General features: G+C 38.1%; 1 long non-coding RNA gene across 1 annotated transcript in view; it reads right to left on the bottom strand.

Moving 5' to 3' along the window:
* Positions 1–2,111: 2,111 nt before the first annotated feature.
* Positions 2,112–24,834, bottom strand: part of LOC131381006 (uncharacterized) — a 151,275-nt gene continuing 128,552 nt past the window's right edge. The window contains exon 3 of the long non-coding RNA XR_009209398.1: positions 2,112–2,241. This is a non-coding gene — a long non-coding RNA (uncharacterized LOC131381006). The remainder of the gene's footprint in view (positions 2,242–24,834) is intronic.

Below are 24,834 nucleotides of genomic sequence, written 5' to 3' on the forward strand. Positions count from 1 at the left end.
GAAAGATAATAGTACTGCTCTACCTACCCCAAGTCTTGTTACTAGAATCAAATGAGATCACATAAGCTTGGTAAAATGCAAAGTGATTTTGCTGAAATGATAAAGAAAACTCAACTGACATCTACTGTTTAGATTTATCAAATGTACCAGTGAGGCAAGGCAAACACTTGAGCAGTCACTAATACAGCAATAAATCTCACACACATGTGACTCCACTAGCAATCTTCTAAGGTAGGGCAGAGGCATTGGAGGTGAGAGAACTTGGTAGAAACCGTGGTCTGGTAAGGCTTCCCAAGGAAGCGGGGGTTGATCTGAGCATTGAGACATGGAAACTTCTATCTATAGTGAAGAGATGTTACAATAACCCCAAAGAGAGGAACCCCCAGGCACAGGGACAGACTGTTCATGCAGACATCTAGAGTGAGTTTATCAGACATGCCACTGCAGGAGCCTCTGGCAGGTGCTGGGCTAGACCAGGAGATGTTAATGTTGGGTCCATGAGTCTCCCAAGAAATCTGTGGCTGGAATTCAGTCATTTGTAACCACGGATGAAAAAAAATTCCACCTTTGTTTTCACTAGCCTCCAACTGAAATTCAGCATGCCCTTTAATTTGGAATGTACGCAACAAACCAGAATTGCATTTGCAGTACTTGTAAAATCAATAGCGACCACATATTTTATATTCTGTTACAGTTGTTGTAGAGATCTCAAAATATTCTTTACATTCATCACAACTTCAAAATTATATTTATTAAATCACTGTTAGATTTTTAAAAATGTAATGTGTTAAAAAAACACACATAGTACTATGTCATACCTTTATTTTAATATACATAACAGTAATCCAATAGAATTTGTTTCCTTTAAAATTCCTGGATTTTTTTTATACATTTAAAATATTCTCAGAATGGCTTCATAGGCTTTGCCACACTGTCAAAGGAGATCCTGGAATAGAAAAGCTAAGAAACCCTGGGTAGCATAAAGGAGAGATATTATCCAAGGTGGCTGAGGATGAGTGGACCCATGAGACCAACTTATGTTCAGATTGTGAAGCTGGAGCTGGGTGTTATGTAACAGATGTAAGGAGACAGGTGAAAATGTTGTGGGAAGAGTAGTCAGGGTAGCAGAAGTCAGAAGTTAGAATTGGGAATGGGTGGGAAAAAGATGAGTATCACCATCAATTTAGATTTGCACTTGTTCAGGATGAGGTTATTGGCAGTGAACACACGGATTAGAAAAGCTTAAAGGGCTTTATAATATTTTAGTAGCCATGATATCAATATTGATAGCCAACTTAACTGAGCATTTATGTACCAGGCACTAATGTTCAGAATCTCACATGGGTAAACTCAGTGAACACTAATGACTCCATATAGCTCATGTTTAAGAAAATGAAGCTCAAAGAGGTTAATTAACTTGGCCACAGTCAAGCAAATGGTAAAGCTAGGGTTTATACCTGGGGAGTTTAAATACACTGAGAGTGATTACAAATTAAGAAAGTTTCCTCTATTGCGGATCCTTTAGGTAGGCGAAAGACAGAGGCATTCCTAGAAGGCTGGAGCCCATTTCTAATGGCAGTAAGGTCCTCCAACCTGACTTCCCAACTTCAGATGTTAATACCAATGAAAGTGCTGGAAGCCATGTCTTGATTAATCCCTTATAAAGGGAAAGAAGTTGGAACCAAATGTGGGGTTCCTAAAGGTAACCACATTGCCACTTGTTGTGGGTAGCAGTGCCGGCAGAGCCTCTGGGCTAATTTGTTCTATGTGTTTTAAAGTCTTTCCTTGCCAGGGCCACTTTCTACCATCGTATTGACCGCATTCCTGAGTCACTGTAAGGTGGATCTCAGAGCAGCCCAGGTGACTTAGAGAGTTCTTATTGGAATTGACCAACAAGAAGCCTCATTAAAGCTGGGGGTAAGGTGAGAGCTGAGGTTCTGTGGGTAACAGAAATCAGAGGTCAATTACCTTGTAATTATTTTTGAAACAAACATAACAGCAACAACAAAATAACATTGGGATTAGATCACATATTTCAAAGTCAGCACAGTCACCTCATCTCATCTGTTTTCCACTTGAAGTTTAAGAGACTGACCTGGTGAGAAGGACGCTACTGAGATCTCACCAACTCTTGTTACCTCCAAAAGTAAGTATATGGTAGACTTTATCCTTAGAAGGCTTTTCCACATACGAATCCATCTTTCTGTCATGTAGCATCCTCTTCAGCACTTGTGTTGGCATCTGAGAAAATAATTTTAAATAATTTAAAAATATGAGTCCTTACAAATATCCCCTCTCCCTGCCAACACATACATGTCGTCACAAACACATACTTCTTAGTTATTAGTATTGTATTATTCTGTTCTCAAGTTGCTAATAAAGATATATCTGAGACCAGGTAATTTATAAACAAAAATAGGTTTAATGTACTCACAGTTCCACGTGGCTTGGGAGGCCTCACAATCATGGCAGAAGGTGAAAGGCACTTCTTACATGGTGGCAGGCAAGAAAGAATAAAAGCCAAGTGAAAGGGGCAACCCCTTATAAAACCAACAGACCTCATGAGACTTATTCACTACCCCGAGAACAGTATGGGGGAAACTGCCCCCATGATTCAATTATCTCCCACCAGCTCCCTCTCACAGCACATGGGAATTATGGGAGTTAAAATTCAAAATGAGATTTGGGTGGGGACACAGCCAAACCATATCATTCTGACCCTAGCCCCTCCCAAAACTCGTGTTCTCACATTTCTAATCCAATCATGACTTCCCAACAGTCCCCTGAAGTCTTAATTTACTTCAGCATTAACTCAAAAGTCGACAGTCCAAAGTCTCACCTGAGACAAGGCAAGTCTCTCCTGCCTATGAGCTTGTAAAATCAAAAGCATATTAGTTACTTCCTAGATACAATGGGGGTACAGGCATTTGATAAACATGCCCATTTCAAACGGGAGAAATTGGCCAGAGTGAAGGGCTAAAGGTCCCACACAAGTCTGAAATCCAGTAAGGCAGTCAAATCTTAAAGCTCCAAAATGATCTCCTTTGACTCCATGTCTCACATCCAAGTCACAATATTGCAAGAGGTGAGTTCCCATGGTCTTGAGCAGCTCTGCCCCTATAGCTTTGCAGGGTACAGCATCCATCTTAGCTGCTTTCATGGGCTGGCATTGAGTGTTTGCAGCTTTTCCAGGTGCACAGTGCAAGCTGTCAATGGATCTACCATTCTGGGGTCTAGAGGATGGTGGCCCTCTTCTCACAGCTCCATTAGGCAGTGCCCCAGTGGGGATGCTGTGTGGGGTCTCCAATCCCACATTTCCCTTCTGCACTGCTCTAGCAGAGGTTCTCCATGAGGGCTCTTCCCCTGCAGCAAACTTCTGCCTGGGCATTCAGGCATTTCTGTACAACCTCTGAAATTTAGGTGGAGGTTCTCAAACCTCAATTCTTGACTTCTGTGCACCCACAGGCTCAACACCACATGGTAGCTGCCAAGGCTTGGGGCTTGCACCGTCTGAAGCCACAGCCTGAGCTATACTTTGGCTCCTTGTAGCCATGGCTAGAGTGGCTGGGACACAGGACGCCAAATCCCTAGGCTGCACACAGCAGGTGGGCCCTAGGCCCTGCCTACAAAACAATTTTTTCCTCCTAGGACTCTGGGCCTGTGACGGGAAGGGCTGCTGTGAGGAAGACCTCTGACATGCCCTGGAGACATTTTCCCCATTGTCTTGGCGATTAACATTTAGCTCCTCATTACTTATGCAAATTTCTGCAGCCAGCTTGAATTTCTCCTCAGAAAATGGGTTTTTCTTTCTATTACATTGTTAGGCTGCAAAATTTCCAAACTTTTATGCTCTGTTTCCCTTTTAAAAAAATGCTTTTTAACAGCACTCATGTCACCTCTTGAATGCTTTGCTGCTTAGAAATTTCTTCTGCCAGATGCCCTAAATCATCTCCCTCAAGTTCAAATTTCCACAGATCTTTAGGGCAGGAGCAAAATGCCACCAGTCTGTTTGCTAAAACATAGCAAGAGTCACCATTTCTCCCATTCCCAACAAGTTCCTCATCTCCATCAAAGCCTACCTCAGCCTGGATTTCACTGTCCATATCATTATCAGCATTTTGGTTAAAGCCATTCAACAAGTCTCTAGGAAGTTCTAAAGTTCCCAACATTTTCCTATCTTCTTCTGAGCCCTCCAAGTCTCTAGGAAGTTCCAAACTTTCCCACATTTTTCTATCTTCTTTTCTGAGCCCTCCAAACCGTCTCAACCTCTACCTGTTACCCAGTTCCAAAGTTGCTTCCACATTTTTGGGTATTTTTACAGCAGTGCCCCACTCTACCAGTACCAATTTACTGTGTTAGTCTGTCACACGCTGCTAATAAGGACATACCTGAGACTGGGTAATGTATAAAGAAAAAGAGGTTTAATTGAATTACAGTCCCATGTGGCTGGGAAGGCCTCACAATCATGGCGGAAGGCAAAAGGTACATCTTACATGGGGACTAGCAAGAGAGGATGAAAGCCAAGCAAAAGGGGAAACCCCTTATAAGACCAACAGATCACTTGAGACCTATTCACCACCACAAGAACAATATGAGGGAACTGCCCCTACGATTCAATTATCTCCACCAGGTCCCTCCCACAACATGTGGGAATTATGGGAGCTACAATTCAAGATGATATTTGGGTGGGGACACAGCCAAACCATATCAAATACTGTAGTTATTTTAGGTCTTACTTCATCAAACACAAAAGTCTAACAACATTAGTTAAATTTTTGTGTAATTTAGTCTCAAAAATTATTGTCTTTTGGTTTCTCAACTTGGGCTTAGTTTTGGGAGACATTATACTTTGTTATCATTACTCGTCTTCTCTAATGGCATAGGATATGGGTTATATTGGGTTCTTTTTCTCTGGCCATGTTCTCTGTCATTTCATTTAATCTTCATAATGGCAATATGGGTAGAAATTCTTATTCCAGTTTTACAGATGAGGAAAATGGAATTCAAAAAGACTAAGAGACTTGCATGAGAGCATACTTTCAAGTAAGTGTGAAAGCTAGGCTTCGAATTCTGGTTAATTTATCTCAAGGCCTATAAGGCTTACACTACTATACCCTATCTACCGCTCACATAATTTACCACATTATTTTGTAATGTTTACTCATTTGCACCTCCCACAAGTTTTTAGTATCCTACTATGCAGAGAATATAACGTATTTACCTTTGAGTTCCTTGTGTCTAACAGAATGCTTTATTAAGAATGAACATTTAGTGAATAAATGAATGAATAAATTAATACTAGTAAGTATGACCAGTTTATTCTGCTGAATGACGTACATATTAAAACAATTAGAAACCTATTACCGTCTTAGATCCATTTGCCCAAATAAGGCATGTAGGGCTGCATATATGGCTAGCTGGAACCATAGGCAATGATGGGGTAGTTGGAGTCTGTTATTCTCTGTCTTGAGGCAAGCCAGGTGATTCATCACATGGGGTGGGAGAGGATTCTTGGAAAAGGGATCTGAGAGGAAGTTAGGGTCAAAGAGAGGATGTGGAAGTTGAACCATGGTTCACACAAGAACTGGGAACAAATCCAAAGGAAAAGGAGTTCCAAAAGAAAAGAATTGATTTCTCTCTCCTTAGAATTCCATTCCATTGTATGAGCAATGTTTGGAGAAAGGACAGAAGAGAGAAAGGGAAACAGAAAGACAATATTTTCCTAAGTTGTTCTTTGTTAGGCGCTGTAATGGAGTGGAATGAGACCTGGATATGGCGTCAGAGAGACTGGGGCTCAAGAACTGTGCTCTGACATTTATTAGCTGTGGGCAAATAACTTAACATGTTTAAATCTTCATTTCTCATCTGTAAAATATGGTTGATACTATCCAACTTAAAAATCACAGTGCAAATTAAATGAGATAATCGTTGTGAAAATGTCTAGCATGGTGTCAGCCACGTATTAAATGTTCCGAGAGTGTTTACATAGATGACTAAGAAAAGCTTTAGTCTTCCTAAATATTTTCCAGGAAAGACTATCATGATGGGAACTGTTGGACAGGCAAGTCAGTAAATAGCAAGAAGGACTTGACCTTCTGTGTCTCCGGGATCCCACAGTTGCACAGACTTGGTGAGAGACTAATATGAAACAAATGTGTACTAGAAATATATTTTCTAAGCAAGCTCTCTTCCTCAGGAGCTGGGGAAGAGATTAAATCCTTTTCTGCCTGCATTCAACATGGATCTCCTGAATGGTGGTTGGCTGCCAAGCACTGTCTTGGACCTGGACAGGCAAAGATGCAAAGACAGTGCTCCAGTTCTCTAGGGAATTGTGGTCTGTGGAGTCAGAAAGATATTTAGTGAGTGTTTTTCTATGTTGGGGAGGGCTGCTATATTGATTAAATTATGCATTCAGACACAAGTCACAGTTTTTGAGCTCTTTCATTGTGGTTATTTTTACACACATTTTCCAATTTAATTCTCACTAAAATGCCTCATGTTGTCATATCCATCTCTGCATTAGATGACAGGATGAAAACACAGAAACTAGGCATTGATTTTACGTTATTAAATTATAGGAGAAATGATCCAATTTGAAAATCAATGTTTTATATGTAAAGGGCAATCATGAAAAATATCCACACAAAATATTGGAAAATATTAATATAATTATTCAGTTTATTTAGAGAAATGAGTAAGTTTTTCCTAACTGCTCTCCCTGCAAACCCCAAAATGAAAAAATCAAAGTTGGAGGCAAATACTTCATACTAGATTGATACTAGGGGATGAATGTGAACCTCAACAATAACACTTCAGAAGTGGTATTTTACATTAAGTAGTTTTTCTTTTGAAAATATCTATTCTGACTTGACACCATGTTTAAACTGATTCCATATTCAATACCTCTCTTTATACACCATAACTTCCTCACTTTTGACATCTTTATTTTGTTTTTTTTATTTTTTTTATTATTATACTTTAATTTTTAGGGTACATGTGCACAACGTGCAGGTTTGTTACATATGTATACATGTGCCATGTTGGTGTGCTGCACCCATTAACTCGTCATTTAGCATTAGGTATATCTCCTAATGCTATCCCTCCCCCCTCCCCCTACCCCACAACAGTCCCCAGTGTGTGATGTTCCCCCTCCTGTGTCCATGTGTTCTCTTTGTTCAATTCCCACCTATGAGTGAGAACATGTGGTGTTTTGTTTTTTGTCCTTGTGATAGTTTGCTGAAAATGATGGTTTCCAGCTTCATCCATGTCCCTACAAAGGACATGAACTCATCATTTTTTATGGCTGCATAGTATTCCATGGTGTATATGTGCCACATTTTCTTAATCCAGTCTATCATTGTTGGACATTTGGGTTGGTTCCAAGTCTTTGCTATTGTGAATAGTGCTGCAATAAACATATGTGTGCATGTGTCTTTACAGCAGCATGATTTATAATCCTTTGGGTATATACCCAGTAAGGGGATGGCTGGGTCAAATGGTATTTCTAGTTCTAGATCCCTGAGGAATCGCCACACTGACTTCCACAATGATTGAACTAGTTTACAGTCCCACCAATAGTGTAAAAGTGTTCCTATTTCTCCACATCCTCTCCAGAACCTGTTGTTTCCTGACTTTTTAATGATCGCCATTCTAACTGGTGTGAGATGGTATCTCATTGTGGTTTTGATTTGCATTTCTCTGATGGCCAGTGATGATGAGCATTTTTTCATGTGTTTTTTGGCTGCATAAATGTCTTCTTTTGAGAAGTGTCTGTTCATATCCTTTGCCCACTTTTTGATGGGGCTGTTTGTTTTTTTCTTGTAAATTTGTTTGAGTTCATTGTAGATTCTCGATATTAGCCCTTTGTCAGATGAGTAGGTTGCAAAAATTTTCTCCTATTCTGTAGGTTGCCTGTTTACTCTGATGGTGGTTATTTTAAGCATGTATTCAGGATGACAAATGTTCTAGTTTTTCAGATCTTTTACGATGAGGATCATTTCATTGTTGTTGTCTTGATGTATAGTGACATTGCCAGTTAAAAAAATGGGGTCTTACAACCTTCCTTTCAAATCTTTGCAGATTTTTAAAATATTGTATGCCCATTTCTAATATTGCCGAAGAGTTATCTAAAGTCAGCACAATTTAATTTCCTTTATTAGTAATCCTAGTCTAGAAACTGTTTTCTGGAAAAAAGAAACTTCTTTATACTTGAAGTTTGCTAACTTCAATCAAAATATGCTTTTTTTCTGTTTTTTTCCTGTAATACCATGTATATTAGTTTTTGCAGCAATACTACAGTAAACTCCAACAATATCGCACAACAACCAAAAGCATTGCTATCTGATGAGCTCATAGGTTTCTGACTTTCCTGAGAGTCAGCTGAACTCTGCTGTTCATCTCCCTGCTCATCTCCCACCTCCAGGCTGGGCCCTGTGCTTCATGTGTCTTCATTCCGGAGTGCAGGGTGAAGTAGCCTTGATACCTGGGGTATGTCTTTCTCACCAAAGAGTTAGAAGTTCAAAACAGTGAATAAAAACATGTGATGCTTCTGTAGACTTTGGAATGGAATAGGTTACTATCATTTCTGCCCATATTCAAGGCAAATGCTATGATGAGCTTCAAAGTCAGCAGGAGAGGGGACACATTCCTAGCCTATGGTGGTGGGTGGGAGTGTGGTGGGATGGGAGCCAGTCTTCCTTTAGCTCAGTGAGCCTTTTATTATATATTTAGATTCCCCCCCATGTGCTCTGTTATCTTTTTCAGACCACAGTTAACAAGACGTTGAATCTTTAGAGACTATTTTTTATACCTTCCTTTTTATTCCTGAATTTTTTTATATTTATCTTTTTATTTCCCTTCTCTGCCATTTTCAGGACTGAAGAAGTACAAACTAGATGATTAAACAGACAAAATTAAGAGACAGAAGTATTGACATGTAGGAAGCAAATTTATCATTATTTTTCCAATGGAAAATTATCAACCTAGAAATCCAAAAAAGGTCAACTGAAATTGTTTTATAAAGCTTTGGTAATTGTAAATTTCCTGGCCACAAAATATTTACAAATTAATAACTTTCACATATGACAATAATAATTACATAGTAAATGTGAAAAAAATCCTGATTATAACAATATTAAAGATAGGACATAATTTGATACTAGCTTAAATACACATATTTACAACCTATATGAACAAAATTATAAAACTCTTTAGAGAGATACAAAACAAAATTTAAATACATTGTATTGAATGGAAAAAAATCTCAATACCATGAAGGTGCCAGTTATGCCTAATTTAATCTTCATATTCAATGTAATGGCATCATAAATTTTAGTGAAATAGCAAAAGAAATTTCAATTCCTCCCAAATAATAAGCTAATTAAAGTGCTCAGAACATTTTTGGAAAAGTAAGCATAATGAAGGAAGATTTGCTCCATCAAATATGTACACTTAAGGTAATGCCATTACAATGAAAAGACCTTGATGCTGAGATGGAAATTCGTCAACTCAGTGAAACAAAAAAAAACCCATAATTCTTATATCTGCATGTGTGTGATGAGACTGAATGAGTCATAAAGGTGATACTTAAAATAATGAGAAATCTTGCTTAGTCAGTAAATATTTTTAGGGCAAATAACTTGGGGGAGGCGTGGAAAAAGAATAGGTTCTTGTCCTTGACTCACTTCTAATATACATAATAAATTCAAAATTTAATTAAGTTTATTAAAAAAAAATTCTATAAACCCACTAGAAGAAAATATTGGAAACGTTGTTATAATCAAGGTTTGGAAGAGATTTCTAAATTTCCTATGAAACCCAGAAAGTATAAAAACAAGGTATCACAGATTTGAGTATATTGAAATTTCAAACTTCTGAATGACAGAAAACACCATAATTGTAGTTAAAGAGTTTTGATAAAATCTTAGTCACATATATGACATCATGTGTAAAAGCTGTTATAAAATGATAAGAAAAAAGGAAATTAACATTGCAATTAAAAAAGATGAAGGATTTCAGTTGGCAATTTATAAAAGAAGAAAATACAAATGGCCACTAACATTTAAAGACACTCAATTTCATTAACATATTTTTAAAAAGTTACAGCTTTAATAGAAAATGAACTGGCATAAACATGTTGGGGAACAAACATGCCAGACATAGTTGTAACAGAGACCAAAGGCCTTATGGCCTGAAAGCCTAAAATACTTACTGTCTGGCCCGTTTTAACAGTTTGCTTAGGTTTTCCCCTAGAAGAAAACCTAGGCAATAGTATTCAGGACATATGCATGGGCAAAGACTGCATGACTAAAACACAAAAAGCAATGGCAACAAAAGCCAAAATTGACAAATGGGATCTAATTAAACTAAAGAGCTTCTGCATAGCAAAAGAAACTACCATCACAGAGAATAGGCAACCTATAGAATGGGAAAAATTTTTGCAATCTGACAAAGGGCTAATATCCAGAATCTACAAAGAACTTAAACAAATTTACAAGAAAAAAACAATCAACCCCATCAAAAAGTGGGTAAAGGATATGAACAGACACTTCTCAAAAGAAGACATTTATGCAGCCAACACACATATGAAAAAAAGCTCATCATCACTGGTCATTAGAGAAATGCAAATCAAAACCACAATGAGATACCATCTCATGCCAGTTAGAATGGCGATCATTAAAAAGTCAGGAAACAACAGATGCTGGAGAGGATGTGGAGAAATAGGAACACTTTTACACTGTTGGTGAGAGTGTAAATTAGTTCAACCACTGTGGAAGACAGTGTGGCAATTTGTCAAGGATCTAGAACTAGAAATACCATTTGACCCAGGAATCTCATTACTAGGTATATATCCAAAGGATTATAAATCATTCTACTATAAAGACACATGTACGTGTATGTTTATTGTGGCACTGTTCACAATAGCAAAGACTTGGAGCCAACCCATCAATGCCCATCAATGATAGACTGGATAAAGAAAATGGGCACATATGTACCATGGAATACTATGCAGCCATAAAAATGGATGAGTTCATGTCCTTCGCAGAAACATGGATGATGCTGGCAACCATTATTCTCAGCAAACGAACACAAGAACATAAAAGCAAACACTGCATGTTCTCATTCATAAGTGGGAGCTGAACAATGAGAACACATGGACACAGGAAGGGGAACATCACACACCGGGGCCTGTTAGGGGGTGGGGGGCTAGGGGAGGGATAGCATTAGCAAAAATACCTAATGTAGATGATGGGTTGATGGGTGCAGCAAACCACCATGGCACGTGTATAACTATGTAACAAAACTGCATGTTCTGCACATGTATCCCACAACTTAAAGTATAATAAAAAAACTTTTTTTAAATGTGTATTTTTTTTTTTTTACCAATACTTGAGTCCCTCCACTTAACCGACAATATAGCAGACTATTCTTGAGTAGGATGGTACTCTTCTCTTCCACCAGCCAAACTGACATTTACCAATTTAGTCATGTTTGTTCCCCAACCTATTTATACCATTTACTTTTTTTTTTTTCAGAGTCGCACTCTGTCACCTGGGCTGGAGTGCAATGGAGTGATCTTGGCTCACTGCAACCTCTGCCTCCTGGGTTCAAGAGATTCTCCTTCCTCAGCCTCACAAGTAGCTGGGACTACAGGTGCCTGTAACCATGTCCAGCTAATTTTTTGTATTTTTAGTGGGGATGGGTTTTCACCATGTTGGCCAGGCTGGTCTTGAACTCCTGACCTCATGATTTGCCTGCTTTGGCCTCCCAAAGTGCTGGGATTACAGGAGTGAGCCACCGCGCCCAGTCTACTTTCTATTTCAATTATTTAATTTAATTCAATATATTTAAAACAAGTGAACGCAAAATACAGACCATGCTGCTGTGAAGTTGAATGCTTTGGAGAGTTTCTGAATGTGTGAATAAATTTAAAAAAATATTGAACTAGACATGTGAAAGACAACTATAAAAATGTAGAATAGAATAAAAGAAAGCATTTAGATCCTGAAGTATTCTGCAAAAAGATCACTCCACAAGTGCTTTGAAGTTCCTGTATTCTGTAAAGAAATTAAAATTGAAAATGACAGAGAATTAATTACAATTCTTTTCTAGGCCACAAGGAAAATAGTAATTGGACAAAAGTTTTGAAAGGTCCTTGAGCTACATCTAAAGACTGGCCTACCGCAAGTTTAACAGCAAGTGTGTGAAGGCTTAGCTGGTGGGAAAAACTTCATGGTGTCTATATATGTCATACTAGAAAGAATGTTTTGGTCTAATTAACCTATTCAAACATTTACAAAAAAATTGGAGTCATTTTTCAGTGGAGAAATCTTTTTTTTTCTTGCGATGGAGTCTTACTCTGTCGCACAGGCTGTATGTAGTGCAGTGGCACAATCTCAGTTCACTGCAACCTCCGCCTCCTGGGTTCAAGCTATTCTCCTGCCTTGGCCTCCAGAGTAGCTGGGATTAGAGGCACATGCCACCATGACCAGCTAATTTTTGTCTTTTTAGTGGAGATGGGGTTTCACCATGTTGGCCAGGCTGGTCTTGAACTCCTGACCTCAAGTGATGCACCTGCCTCGGCCTCCCAAAGTGTTGGGATTGCAGGCGTGAGCCACCACATCTGGCTGAGAAATCTTGATGAAAGAAAAACTCTACAACTAGATAAAACAGGTTTAAATTACAAATTATCATCTACAAGAAGAATGGCATACCAAATAGAGCAAAAAACCCCAGGAAACCAAAATTCCAAAGAAAAATATTTCATACCAAAAATAGGTTAAAACTCACAAGTTGTCATTTCTTGATTTTAGTAAATTAAAGAATCCTACCTCTTTTAAAATTTAACATTAAATCATGTATCATTATCAGTTCACTGATGCTGTAAAAATCAGCCAAGAGGGATTCAGAACTGTTAAAAGAACGTTTTTTGTTTACTTACATAGATTTATACATTAAACTTACCCGAATAACTTTCTATCTCAATTATGCTGAACCTAAAAAGGAAGATGTAGAGGCCATGTTTTCGCCAGTTTCTGCAGTTCTAGAATGCTCAATGAATTGCTACTCAAAAGAGATTTTTGTTGTTTTAGAAAACATAGGAAACATGTCATGGCTGTAAGCCCAGCAGTTTGGGAGGCCGAGGCAGGCGGATCACAAGGTCAGGAGTTTGAGACCAGCCTGGCCAACATAGTGAAACCCTGTCTCAACTAAAAATACATCCTCGTTTATTTGATGTGGCGTGGTGGCATGCGCCTGTAGTCCCAGCTACTCAGGAGGCTAAGGCAGGAGAATCGCTTGAACCGGGGAGGCAGAGGTTGCAGTGAGCCAAAATCTCACCACTGCACTCCAGTTTGGGCAACAGAGCAAGACTTCTTATCAAAAAAGAAAAAAAGACAATAAAACATAGGAAACATGAATATGTGTCTTGAAAAATCATTTAAAGTTATCAACTTTGCTGATATTTTTTACAATGCAGCATTGGCATGGAATGCATTTTCTAGTATGTCTGTAACTATGACTTCAGAAAACTGTGGTCTGAAGTTGACTCTGCTGCAGAAAACCCTGAACTATGAGAAAAAATAAAGGACATAATTTGTTAGCTGACCTTAAACCAAATGGATTATTTATAGCCTGTTTCCACCTCCAGAATGTAAGAGCTCCAAAAGACAGAATTTTATGTGTCTCCTTCACTCTGGTGTCTAGATTCATATTTAGTCCATTGTTAGTATCAAATAAATATTTGTTCAATAACTGAGAAAGAGATTAAAATATCTGATGTCTGAGGTCCTGGCAGTAATATTATTCTATGGGATTATTGTTGTATACTAGGAAGAGCATACTGTGGAATTGGAATAGGAATTCCTACTCTGTACTTTCTTGTTGTGTGATCTTGGTTATTTTGCCCGTGGACTTCAACTTTCTCATCTATTAAACAAGAATTAGACATTTTAGGCTTGTTGATTAGATTAATTGAAATAATATATGTAATTTAACTAGTATATAGAAAGTTATTAATAAATGGTAGAGATGGTGACCATCATGATGATGATGGCAGTGGTGGTAGTGGTGCTGGTGCGGGTGTAGGAATCTAAACATTCACTGAGTATCTTTGGAGAGCAGGGTACTTTTCTAGTCTTCAGACAGCACTTCCATGCTCAGAAAAGGCCACACTCTCAGAGAGGAATTGCTCAGCCCAGAAACAGTTCTTCAGTGGGTCACATTGCAGAAGCACTCCTTTGGCGAGCCTAACAAAGGGGTCATTATTCTCATCCACAGACAGCGCCAAGAAGGTGCTGGGTGGTCTAGAATACAGGAGACAGATAATGTAATGACTCCATTCATCAAAAGTTGAGCATGCACACCAGCTGCCCGCCAGCTGGAAAATGAGGCTCCTCTCCCTTCTGAGGATAATTTACTTCTGCTGGAGAGACTCCGCAATACCCTTTACCTTAAGGGACCAACTGAATTCCAATAGTATCATGTAACATCGTGCTGACCCAGCAATGGGACTCAAAGGGAAAGCAAAATAAAACAACCAAATCAAGGGAAAATAGCAGTTACTCCTCATGTTAGAAAAAAAAAAGAACAAACAAGTAACACTGCCCCTTCTATAAATTTGATATATTTTTATTTTGTGGATACTTGATAGTCTATAAATGAAATTCTATTTCTTTTCTTTGGCCATTAGGAAATATAATGTTAAATTTTGGTCCTCATCTAACCAGAGTACAAGAGACTAGTGCATGCATTTCTTTATGGAGGACTTCTACTACTTTTAGTGTTTTCCCACGTTTAAACTTTAATATAGCCCATAACCCACAATTATTAACTTCAAATTTTTATTTTGGATTTAATGAGACCATGATTTAACACCTAATGTGTCATAAAACCAATAGCTATGTCCCTCAATTGAGCTTAAAAACAATATCTTCTTCTTATGTTTTATCTGCAAGTTGAAAACTTGAGTTTTTTTTCATTCAATTTATTAAATGTTTTCTAAATTCCAATCAATGGCAAGCATATTGTAGGTGAATTATCACAGGTAATCTTCATGACAACTCCTTATGTGGGCTCTATTTTTTTTTTTACATATTCAGATGATGTTCCTGAGACTTAGAGATGTTAAGTAATTAGTCAACTTCCCATAGTTTGAAACTGATGGATCCAGAAGTTGAACCAGGGTCTGTCTGAAACCAGAGTCTAAGTCCTGAAACATTTTGTCGAATAACTCCTGTTTCTGCCTAAACTTATTTGTTATTTAGTGATGGGCAAAGCTGAATAGGTTTGTGCATAATCAGATTCCAGGTAAAACACATCTGGAGTTTGTGAGGCTTTATGAGCTAGCCAATGTTAGTTGTTGATTTGAAAAGAAAGCTTTAACTCCTCCTTCTGAAAGAACATGTGCCAGCTCACACATAAAAAACACAAAGCAGTTCAGGAATTGGGTGTTGCAGTCCCCAAGGTAAAATAAAAACTACAATAGAACATGAAGAAGCAATGTCATGGAAATAATGAAGGCTTTTTGGCATGGTTTTCTTGCAAGGAGGAAATGATTCATGAGACAGAAATAAGGAAGTGGAAGAAACGAGATTTCACTCTTGGAAAGTAATAGAGGATGAAAACGACCTGTGAGGGGGAAAAAGTTAAATGCAAAAGCTCTGAGCTTAGAATTGTAGAAAGAAAGAAACTCTGAAGAGTAACTTTTAGGATATGTTAACTCTGTTTGTATCTGATTCTTTTTCCAGGAGTAGGCTCCTTTCTGCTCATAATATTTTATGATCTAGGAAGAAAGATTCCCTATACCCCAACATGGAAATAACACCATTAATTAGGAGAAATTCAATCTTTCAGGAAAGGAATCATCTGTTTTAGTTAGTTTCCATAAACATGGATATCTGACCACTGTTTTTGCCACAGCATAGCCAGGTTTTTATATAAACTCATAATAAGTCATTAATGTCTTATTATTTCCAATACTTTCCTGTGGGACATCTCTAACCACCAGCCCACAGGAATGATGCCCTCCTGGAGGCCATTAGGACTGTTTCTGTATGTCTGCTGCTGATATTTTGGAGGCTGGTCATCCCCTTGTGAGTTGGTCCAGTCTTTGCATCACTTCCATTTTTCTACTTGATCCATGACACCTCCAAATAACCCTGGTGCTAATCAGAGGAAACCAGTTACCGAATCCCTTTGACCTTATTCCAATGGCAAGCAGTCAACGAAAAGAAATCAATGGCGCTTGCATCCCTTAGGTAATACTATCACACTGACACTAAAAGGGTTTCTCACCAAACTGAAAGAGCTTTGAAGAAGAAAGATTTTTATTTAATTGGAAAATATTTTTAATAGTAGAAACTGAGATTGAGGTCATGGAATTAAGAAAAGAGGGTTTGCTTTAAAAATGGCAGATTGGCCAAGACATCCGTTAAGAAAAATGCGACCAATTTGTGAGGCAAAAATCCTAGTGTGAGATAGATTAACATGTAGTACATTTTAAAATAATGATCAGGCTACAAATTATGGGAGACCCATTAAGGGTAGGAAGTGAGAGAGAGACAGAGAGTGAGAATAAAGAGGAGCAGGAGGAATAAAAAGGAGGAGGAGAACATCCCAGAGACAGTCAGTGAGCTCAGTTTCCTAAGCAATTAGAAAAGGAGGGTGCCTGTGTATTACTCTAGCCAGCTAGAGTGTTATCTGCCAACCAGTCTATAACTACATCTGTTTATCCATTTAACAAACTGATCATGGACCAGTATGCTTAAAGACAGGGCCACCAGTGCTGACCTTACTACCTTTCTACAGGCCAATTAATATGAAGATATTTAGTTACTAGTATGTCTCACCTATCTGCATTCTACAGAGCAGTCAAGTGTCAAAGGGGAAGCCGCAATAGCCATAGAGACATTGAGCATCAAAAGTCAGAATAAACTACTAATTAGATACGGAGATGGCAGAACAAGCATTTATGGCAAGTATTGGCAAGGCAAGTAATGGGTCCAAAAAGAATTGTCCCAGCCTTCCACAGGCTTGTCTATCCCCCTACATAGCTGTTTCGTGAACTTGATGACTACCCACTTTCCCTTCAACGTGCATAAGAGTCATCTGAGGATCCTGTTGACAAACAGATTTTATATCATACAAGAATCAGTAGCATTCCTATACACCAAAACCAGCCAACTTGACAGCCAAATGAAGAATGCGATCCCATTCACAATTGCCACAAAAAATAAGATATTTGAGAATACAGCTAACAGGGAGGTGAAATATATCTACAATGAGAATTACAAAATACTGCTCACAGAAATCAGAGATGACACAAATGGAAAAACATTCCATGTTCATGAATAGGAAGAATCAATATCATTAATGTGGCCATACTGCCCAAGGCAACGTACAGATTCAGTGTTATTCCTACCAAACTACCAATGACGTTCTTCACAGAACTAGAAGAAACTATTTTAAAATTCACATGGAACCAAAAGAGAGCCCAAATAGCCAAGGCAATCCTAAGCAAAAAAAAATAAATAAATAAATAAATAAAATAAAAATAAATAATAAAATAAAATAAAATAAAAGTCCAAGGCTGGAGGTATCATGCTACCTGACTTCAAACTATACTACAGGACTACAGTAACCAAAATAGAATTGGTACTAGTACAAAAACAGATACATAGACCAATGGAACAGAATAGAGAGCCCAGAAATAATGCCACACCACACACGTATAACCATCTGATCTTTGACAAAGTTGACAAAAACAAGCAATGGGGAAAGGACTCCCTATTCAATAAATAGTGCTGAGAAAACTGGCTAGCCATATGCAGAAGACTGAAACTGAACTCCCTCCTTACACAATACACAAAAATCAACTCAAGATAGATTTAAGACTAAAATGTAAAACCTAAAACTATGAAAGCCCTGTAAGATAACCTAGGAAACATCATTCTGGACATAGGAACTGTCAAAGATTTCATGATGAAGATACCAAAAGCAATCACAACAAAAGTAAAAATTGACGAATGGGATCTAATTAAACTCTTTAAACTCTTTAAGCTTCTGCCCAAGAAAAGAAACTATCAGCTATCTGTACCAACCTACTGAACAGGAGAAAATATTTGAAAACTATGCATCTGACAAAGGTCTAATATCCAGCATCTATAAGAAACTTAAAAGAAATTTACAAGAAAAAAACAACCCCATTAAAAAGTGGGCAAAGGACATTAACAGACGCTTTTCTAAAGAAGCCATACATGTGACCAACGAGCATACAATAAAAAGCTTAGCTTCACTGATCATTAGAGAAATACAAATAAAACACCCAAAGATACACCCTCTCACATCAGTCAGAATGGATGCTATCAAAAAGTAGAAAAATAACAGATCCCGGCAAGGTTGTGGAGAAAAGGGGACGCTTATACATGGTTGGTGGGAGTGTACATTAGTTCAAACATTGTGGGAAAGCACTGTGGTGATGCCTTAAAAAGCTGAAAACAGAAACACCATTTGACCCAGTAATACCATTACTGGGTATATACCCAAAGAAATATGTCATTGTGCCATAAAGACACACACACACACACACACACACACACACACACACACACACACACAACACACACACACACACACACACACACACACACACACACACACACACACACACGTTCATTGCAGCACTATTTACAGTAGCAAAGATATGTAATCAACCTAAATACCCATCAATGGTAGACTGGATAAAGAAAATGTGGTACATATACACCATAGAATACTATGCAGCCATAAAAAAATGAGATCATGTCCTTTACAGGAACATGGAAGATCTGGAGGCCATTATCCTTAGCAAACTAATGCAGGAACAGAAAGCTGAATACCACATGTTCTCACTTATAATTGGAGCTAAATGATGAGAACACATGGACACAAAGAGGGGAACAACAGACTCTGAGGCCTCCTTGAGGATGGAGGATGAGAGAAGGGAGGGGATCAGAAAAATAGCTATTGGGTACTAGAATTAGTACCCAGGTGACAAAATAATTGGTACACCAAACCCTCATGACATGAGTTTACCTGTATAACAAACCTTTACATGTACCCCTGAAATTAAAAGTTTAAAAAAATACAGTTTCTAAACAAGGAGGTCTGCTGTAAGCCCTGAGAGTCTGCATTTCTAACAACTGATGTCAATTGTGCTGGTCCAGGGTACACTGAAAAGCAAGGTGCCAAAATAGGGCAGGGTCTTGCTCACTTCCATATCACTTGCATTAAGTAAATATTTGTTTAGTTTCCGAATTATAATGGGCAGCAATCTTTCCTCTCGATGATCTGTTGAAACTGACCTAATTGTTGCACAGAACTGATGTTTATGGTTTCTTTGAATAAACGTAGAAATTGATCCTCCCTGTCTTAAAACTTGAGAAAGTTACATTTGTTTTATCTGAGTTCCTTTCTCACAAAACAAACCATCAGGCTTCCCAGATAGAATTAAGGAGCTGAGACTTACCAGATCACTGCACCTGGACAATGAGATGCCAGACCCCTCATCCATTATGACTGCCTGACTGATCACCTGCCTCCTCTTAACCAACTCCTCATCTTGACCTCTCCCCAGTTCCTGTTTTTTTAATATATGGTTTATACATGGTTACATTTCTTTCCTTGATATAGAAACCCCTGATTTTAGGCAGTCAGGGAGATGAATTTGAGACTGATCTCTCATCTCCTGGGCTGCAGCACCTGATTAAAGCCTTCTTCCCTGACAATACTTGCCTCGGTGATGGGCTTTCTGTGCTGTGAGCACAAGGACCTAGACTGAACCCCTGGCCTTTCATTCACACTGTCATTTCAGTCATGTAGCTGCAAATGTGTAAGCAGAGAGTGAAGAAGTAGTTAAGTATAGATTGGACAGATAAATCAGGCACAATCTATAGTTTGTAAGGATAACCAATGTCAACAAGAATTGTCTAGCTCTGGTTGTAGGGACGTTTTCAGATTATACTATCTGTGATGACCACATGAGCAGCTAAGTGGAGTTTGTTACTGGCATTCACATGGCTGTGGCTTAGCGTTGACCATCCATTTAGTATAACTGAAAAGTAAAGCATAAAACTCTGGTCTTTTAGGAAATGTACTTTGTGGTAGTAGGACCAGGATGTATTCCAGTCCTACCCAGTACATTTAAGCCAAACAGACCAGTCCTTGCACAATGCTAGTTAGTTGGCAGTCAGTAAACAGCAGACCTAGGAACTCCCCTGGAGTCTTTTCACCTCTGTTTCATCTGATCCTTCCCACAGAACAAAGAAGAGGACCATGGAACCCAGGAAAAGTTTTCTACAAGACATGTTTCCTATTCTAAACTCTGAAGGGTAAGTGAGAATTAGCTCAGTCACACAGACAGTGGGAAAAAGCATTCCTAGCTGACAGAACAGTATATACACAAAGGAATGTGGGGATCTGCACGCAGCTCAGTGTGGCCACAGTGTAGATTATGGGATAGAATGAGGGAGGCATGAGGTGAGACTGAGAAGCACACAGAAGACTGACAGTGAAAAAACACAAACTTCCCTATGAAAGGATGACTGTTCCTTTGGAATGCTCTCATTTTCAAGGTGGCACCTGAAGTATGAGGTTCAATGGCACTTCTCCAAGGGTTGCCTGTGAGCCTATAACATATTTTCCCTCATTGGCTCCGATGGACTCCCTGGAAGACCACAGTGAGATGCGTGCTGAGAGTCCCTTGACCACTTTTCACCTTATGGCTTTCTGTCTTCCTTTCACAAGGAATGTAGAAAAACAGAGACAACTTACAAATTGGGTATTTCTGTCTTAGCAAAATGGAATTTGAAGATGGGAGGTTTTAAGGCTCCAGAATATCTCACATTTTCTGAACTATTTCTGATATTGAATGCTGAACAGTTGCTAAAGCTGAGTTTCTCATATGTATGATAAACATATATATAAACACATATATTTATATACATATATATCTTTATCACATAAAACAAGAATTTTTATTTAGTGTTGTTGATTTTGTTGCTTTTTTCCTTAACAGACTTTGAGTCTAATTTGAAACTTTCTCAACATGAGTGGTAAGTTGAAAATAAAGAGAGAATGTGACCTGAGTAACAAGAATTTTAACACAAGGAAATTATGTAGTTTATTTTATTTTTATTTATTCAACCAAAATTAGACAATTTCTAGCTATTTACATTAACCCTTTAGTAACATCTGTGGAATGTCTGTGAAAGCAATGTAATTAATTCTACATGTGCACATGTGCATTTGAAAAAGTGTTCTATATAACATCTGTTTTCATTCATATGCCTGGTGCATTATTGCATCATGATGTATTCTTTGTGATATTATTTTAGAAATCTGTTACCACAGATCACCAGAAGATCTCTTGTCCTGTCATCTTTGGGATAATGAACACTCTCCATATGTGTAAATCTGTCAGGCCATGCCTTACCTAAAGTGGTAGTTATTAATTTACAGATCAAAGAAATCAATCTTACCTTTTCCAATCAGTGACTGTTTTATTGCAGAAATATAGAAAGGGTCATTAGCCTGAACTATAAAGCATCTCATCAAAAAGCCTATCCATCGAGAGCAAGTTAATCTTTCTCACTTGTTTAAAAAGAGTTTTTTAAAATCAAGACATTCCAAGGTAGATTCAATATTTGGAAAGATAATTGACAAAATAGACTAGCGTCAAATTCACTTTGAAATTCAGTGTGAATTATTTTTTGTTGTAATTCTTCACACTTCCATGACTAACATCCTCTACAGTGTTTAACTTGAGCTCTCATTGGTCTATACCTATTGAAGAATGTTCTTCAGCAAGATATCAAAATAGGCTTAGTTTTATTTTATAGGTGGATTCTCAAGAAACAGAAATGATGGATATGAGATATTCCCTAGAAAGGAGTGGGGCACTGCTGGATAGTTGCTCAATTGTGTTGGATAATGTCACAAGCCTCTCACTCTCTGTTGCCTGAACCCATTAAATGAGCATTTATTAGATATGTGTTCTGTGACAAGCACTGTCAAACGTTTTGAAGAGAGTTATTTTTACTTCCCACTCCTAGAACCTCAAGGTAGTGGTAAAAAAAAATGCCCAAAGAGAGGTGATCAACCATCAAAAATATCTGAGATTTCAGACTCTGTGTTCCAGATCCTTCAGGCCAGAATACTCACTGCCGAAATAGGCAGTGACAGAGAGGGCCAGAGGGTAGCTCAGCACACCCAGAGACCTCAAAAAGAAGAAGAAATCAAAGTATTAGTATATTGTAAAGCAAAAATGGAAAATGTGGGTTTTGGATTAAATTTGAAAAGAATACAATTGTCAGTGCCCCAAGAAAATTATTTCTGAATGGTTAATACGTTCAGTATTAATCAGCTCAAATTAAAAATTCATAAAAATAGAACAATTAAATTACATTTTTTTCTGTAATGAAATACTAACCTTTTGATTTTAAGCTAGTTTTCTTCAGATATATGTTATTAAAATTTTCGTTTTTGCCAAATTTGGATAGTTCGTAGTTTATTAAGTGCTATTTTGTGCACCTAAAATTTGAAAATAAACACAGTCTCTGTAAAATAGAATGTTTATAGACTTAAAAAAATCTGCTCTTTTGTCTTTCATATCTTTTTTTCATGTTAAATGATTTTTTGGTAGGAAAAAGTGGGATCACATGCTATTAGGTTCAATTTTGCTCAGAAAGGAATCTGTTTTCATCCTTCATTAAGTTACATCAAAAAGGAAATGCCTAATCATTGCTGAGTCCTTCTACTGAATATGCAAAGTTGAGAAGGTGCTTGTGGTGCTGATTGCAAGATATCTTTATTAGGCTGGTAACAACCAGAATGTCCTCTAAGGCAGGACTTTGGAGTAAAATGGTGTGCGGTTGGACTCTTGCTTGTAACTATTTAGGACTTTAAACCTCTTTTCTGTCCATCTCACATATCATTTTGCAAGTCTTCTTGGAATTATTTAATTCACAGTATTTTGATAACTTCAAAGCTGATAACATGAAATTAGAGCTATCTGCTTGTGTTCAGAAATCGATTCTCATCAAATAATATGAAATTATGTTATCTGAAAGCATTTACCCTATTAAATGACAGACAAATGAGAAGTAAGGAGATTTAGTACACTGTTTGCATATTGATGACACTGGCCACAAACACCCCACTCTTTACAAGCAGTAACAGGGAAGGGAGTCTTTTGAAAAAACAATTTGCGCCAAGCAGTGGCTCATGCCTGCAATCCCAGCACTTTGGGAGGCCGAGGCGGGCAGATCACGAGGTTGGGAGATCGAGACCATCCTGGCTAACACAGTGAAACCCCGTCTCTACCAAAAAATAGAAAAAATTAGCTGGGCATGGTGGTGGGCACCTGTAGTGCCAGCTACTCGGGAGGCTGAGGCAGGAAAATGGCATGAACCCGGGAGGTGGAGCTTGCAGTGAGCCAAGATTGCGCCACTGCACTCCAGCCTGGGCGACAGAGCGAGATTCCATCTCAAAAACAACAAAAGGAAAAAAAAAGAAAAAACAATTCGATGCCTCATGTGACTCAAGAGAGAGGACAAAGATCAATGGATAAATGATAAGTCAAGTCAAGTCTAGTCTAGATTGAAAAAGCCACTTTCCAACATTAACATCTGAGCAGTAGTGCATGGGGTATTTTGAAGGTAGTGATATCACCATCAGTGGAGGTGTGCAAGAAGAAGCTTAGTAACTCCTTAGCAAGGCCATTTCTGGAAAGAAACCCTTATGTTGTCAGTAGCTTAAATGGCCTTTCCCACCCCTTATAAATTTGTCTGAAGTAGTAATTTGATGTCTGACTTCTTCTGCTCATTCCTTTTCTAAGCTTCTGCTCCACATTCCAAAGTAGCAGACAAATTAAGTTCTCAGAATCTTTTAGATTCTTGCTGGTAGGTTAATTAGGATGCATAGATGGGCTCTTAATTGTTTTTTTATTTCTACACTGGCTCATGTGATTTTTATTTATCCAGTGTCTACTATGGCAGTAGAATAGTGAGTGCCAGTATGTTGTGAAAATGCAAGAGTGAGCAAAAGCATGTTTAATGAACAACAGTAAATCCTGACTTCATACTGTTTCACAGCTCCATTTATTCTAGTTTACATTTTGAGCCAGAAAATAATTTTCTTTGAACACTTACCACATGCATTCATACCTCTATCATCCACTTTAGATCCTACTTTCATGGAAAAAACATAACCCTTCCACACTGATTCCTGGCTGATGTTTCCAGCTGCTAGGTCAGCTCCCACTCCATTGCAGTACTGGAAATGAAGTCAGCCTACAGAGGAAACTAATTGTGTTCCCTTGCTGGAACAATATCTGTATATACTGGAAAAAGTAAAGACAAAGCTCACTTCACAATTCCAGCTCCACCCCTGCTTGGTGATACCACCTTGAGAAAAAATGGCTTAACCTCTCTAAGATAGCACATTTGGTGGTAAGATAGGAATGCAAATACTGATTGGAAAAGGTAAGATTTATCTCTTTGATTTGTAAATTAATTAACTACCATTTTAGGAAGGCATGGCCTGACAGATTTACACATATGGAGAGTGTTCCAGGAATCAGAAACCATGTGTAACTGGCACCATAGCTGAAATACGTCATGTTTAAAATACAAGAAGCTCAGGGCTTTGGAGTATACTGCACACAAACTTAATAGTCAATATTGCTCTGATGAGTTTGGCAAAATGGGAAAACTATTGAGATGATGGAAACAAAAAGAATAATGTACCATAGATAAGTTCTTACTATGGTCAAGGGTTACTTATAGGAAAATAAACTTC

The sequence above is a fragment of the Hylobates moloch genome, unplaced genomic scaffold, assembly GCF_009828535.3.
Source record: "Hylobates moloch isolate HMO894 unplaced genomic scaffold, HMol_V3 SCAFFOLD_13, whole genome shotgun sequence".
Taxonomy (NCBI): domain Eukaryota; kingdom Metazoa; phylum Chordata; class Mammalia; order Primates; family Hylobatidae; genus Hylobates; species Hylobates moloch.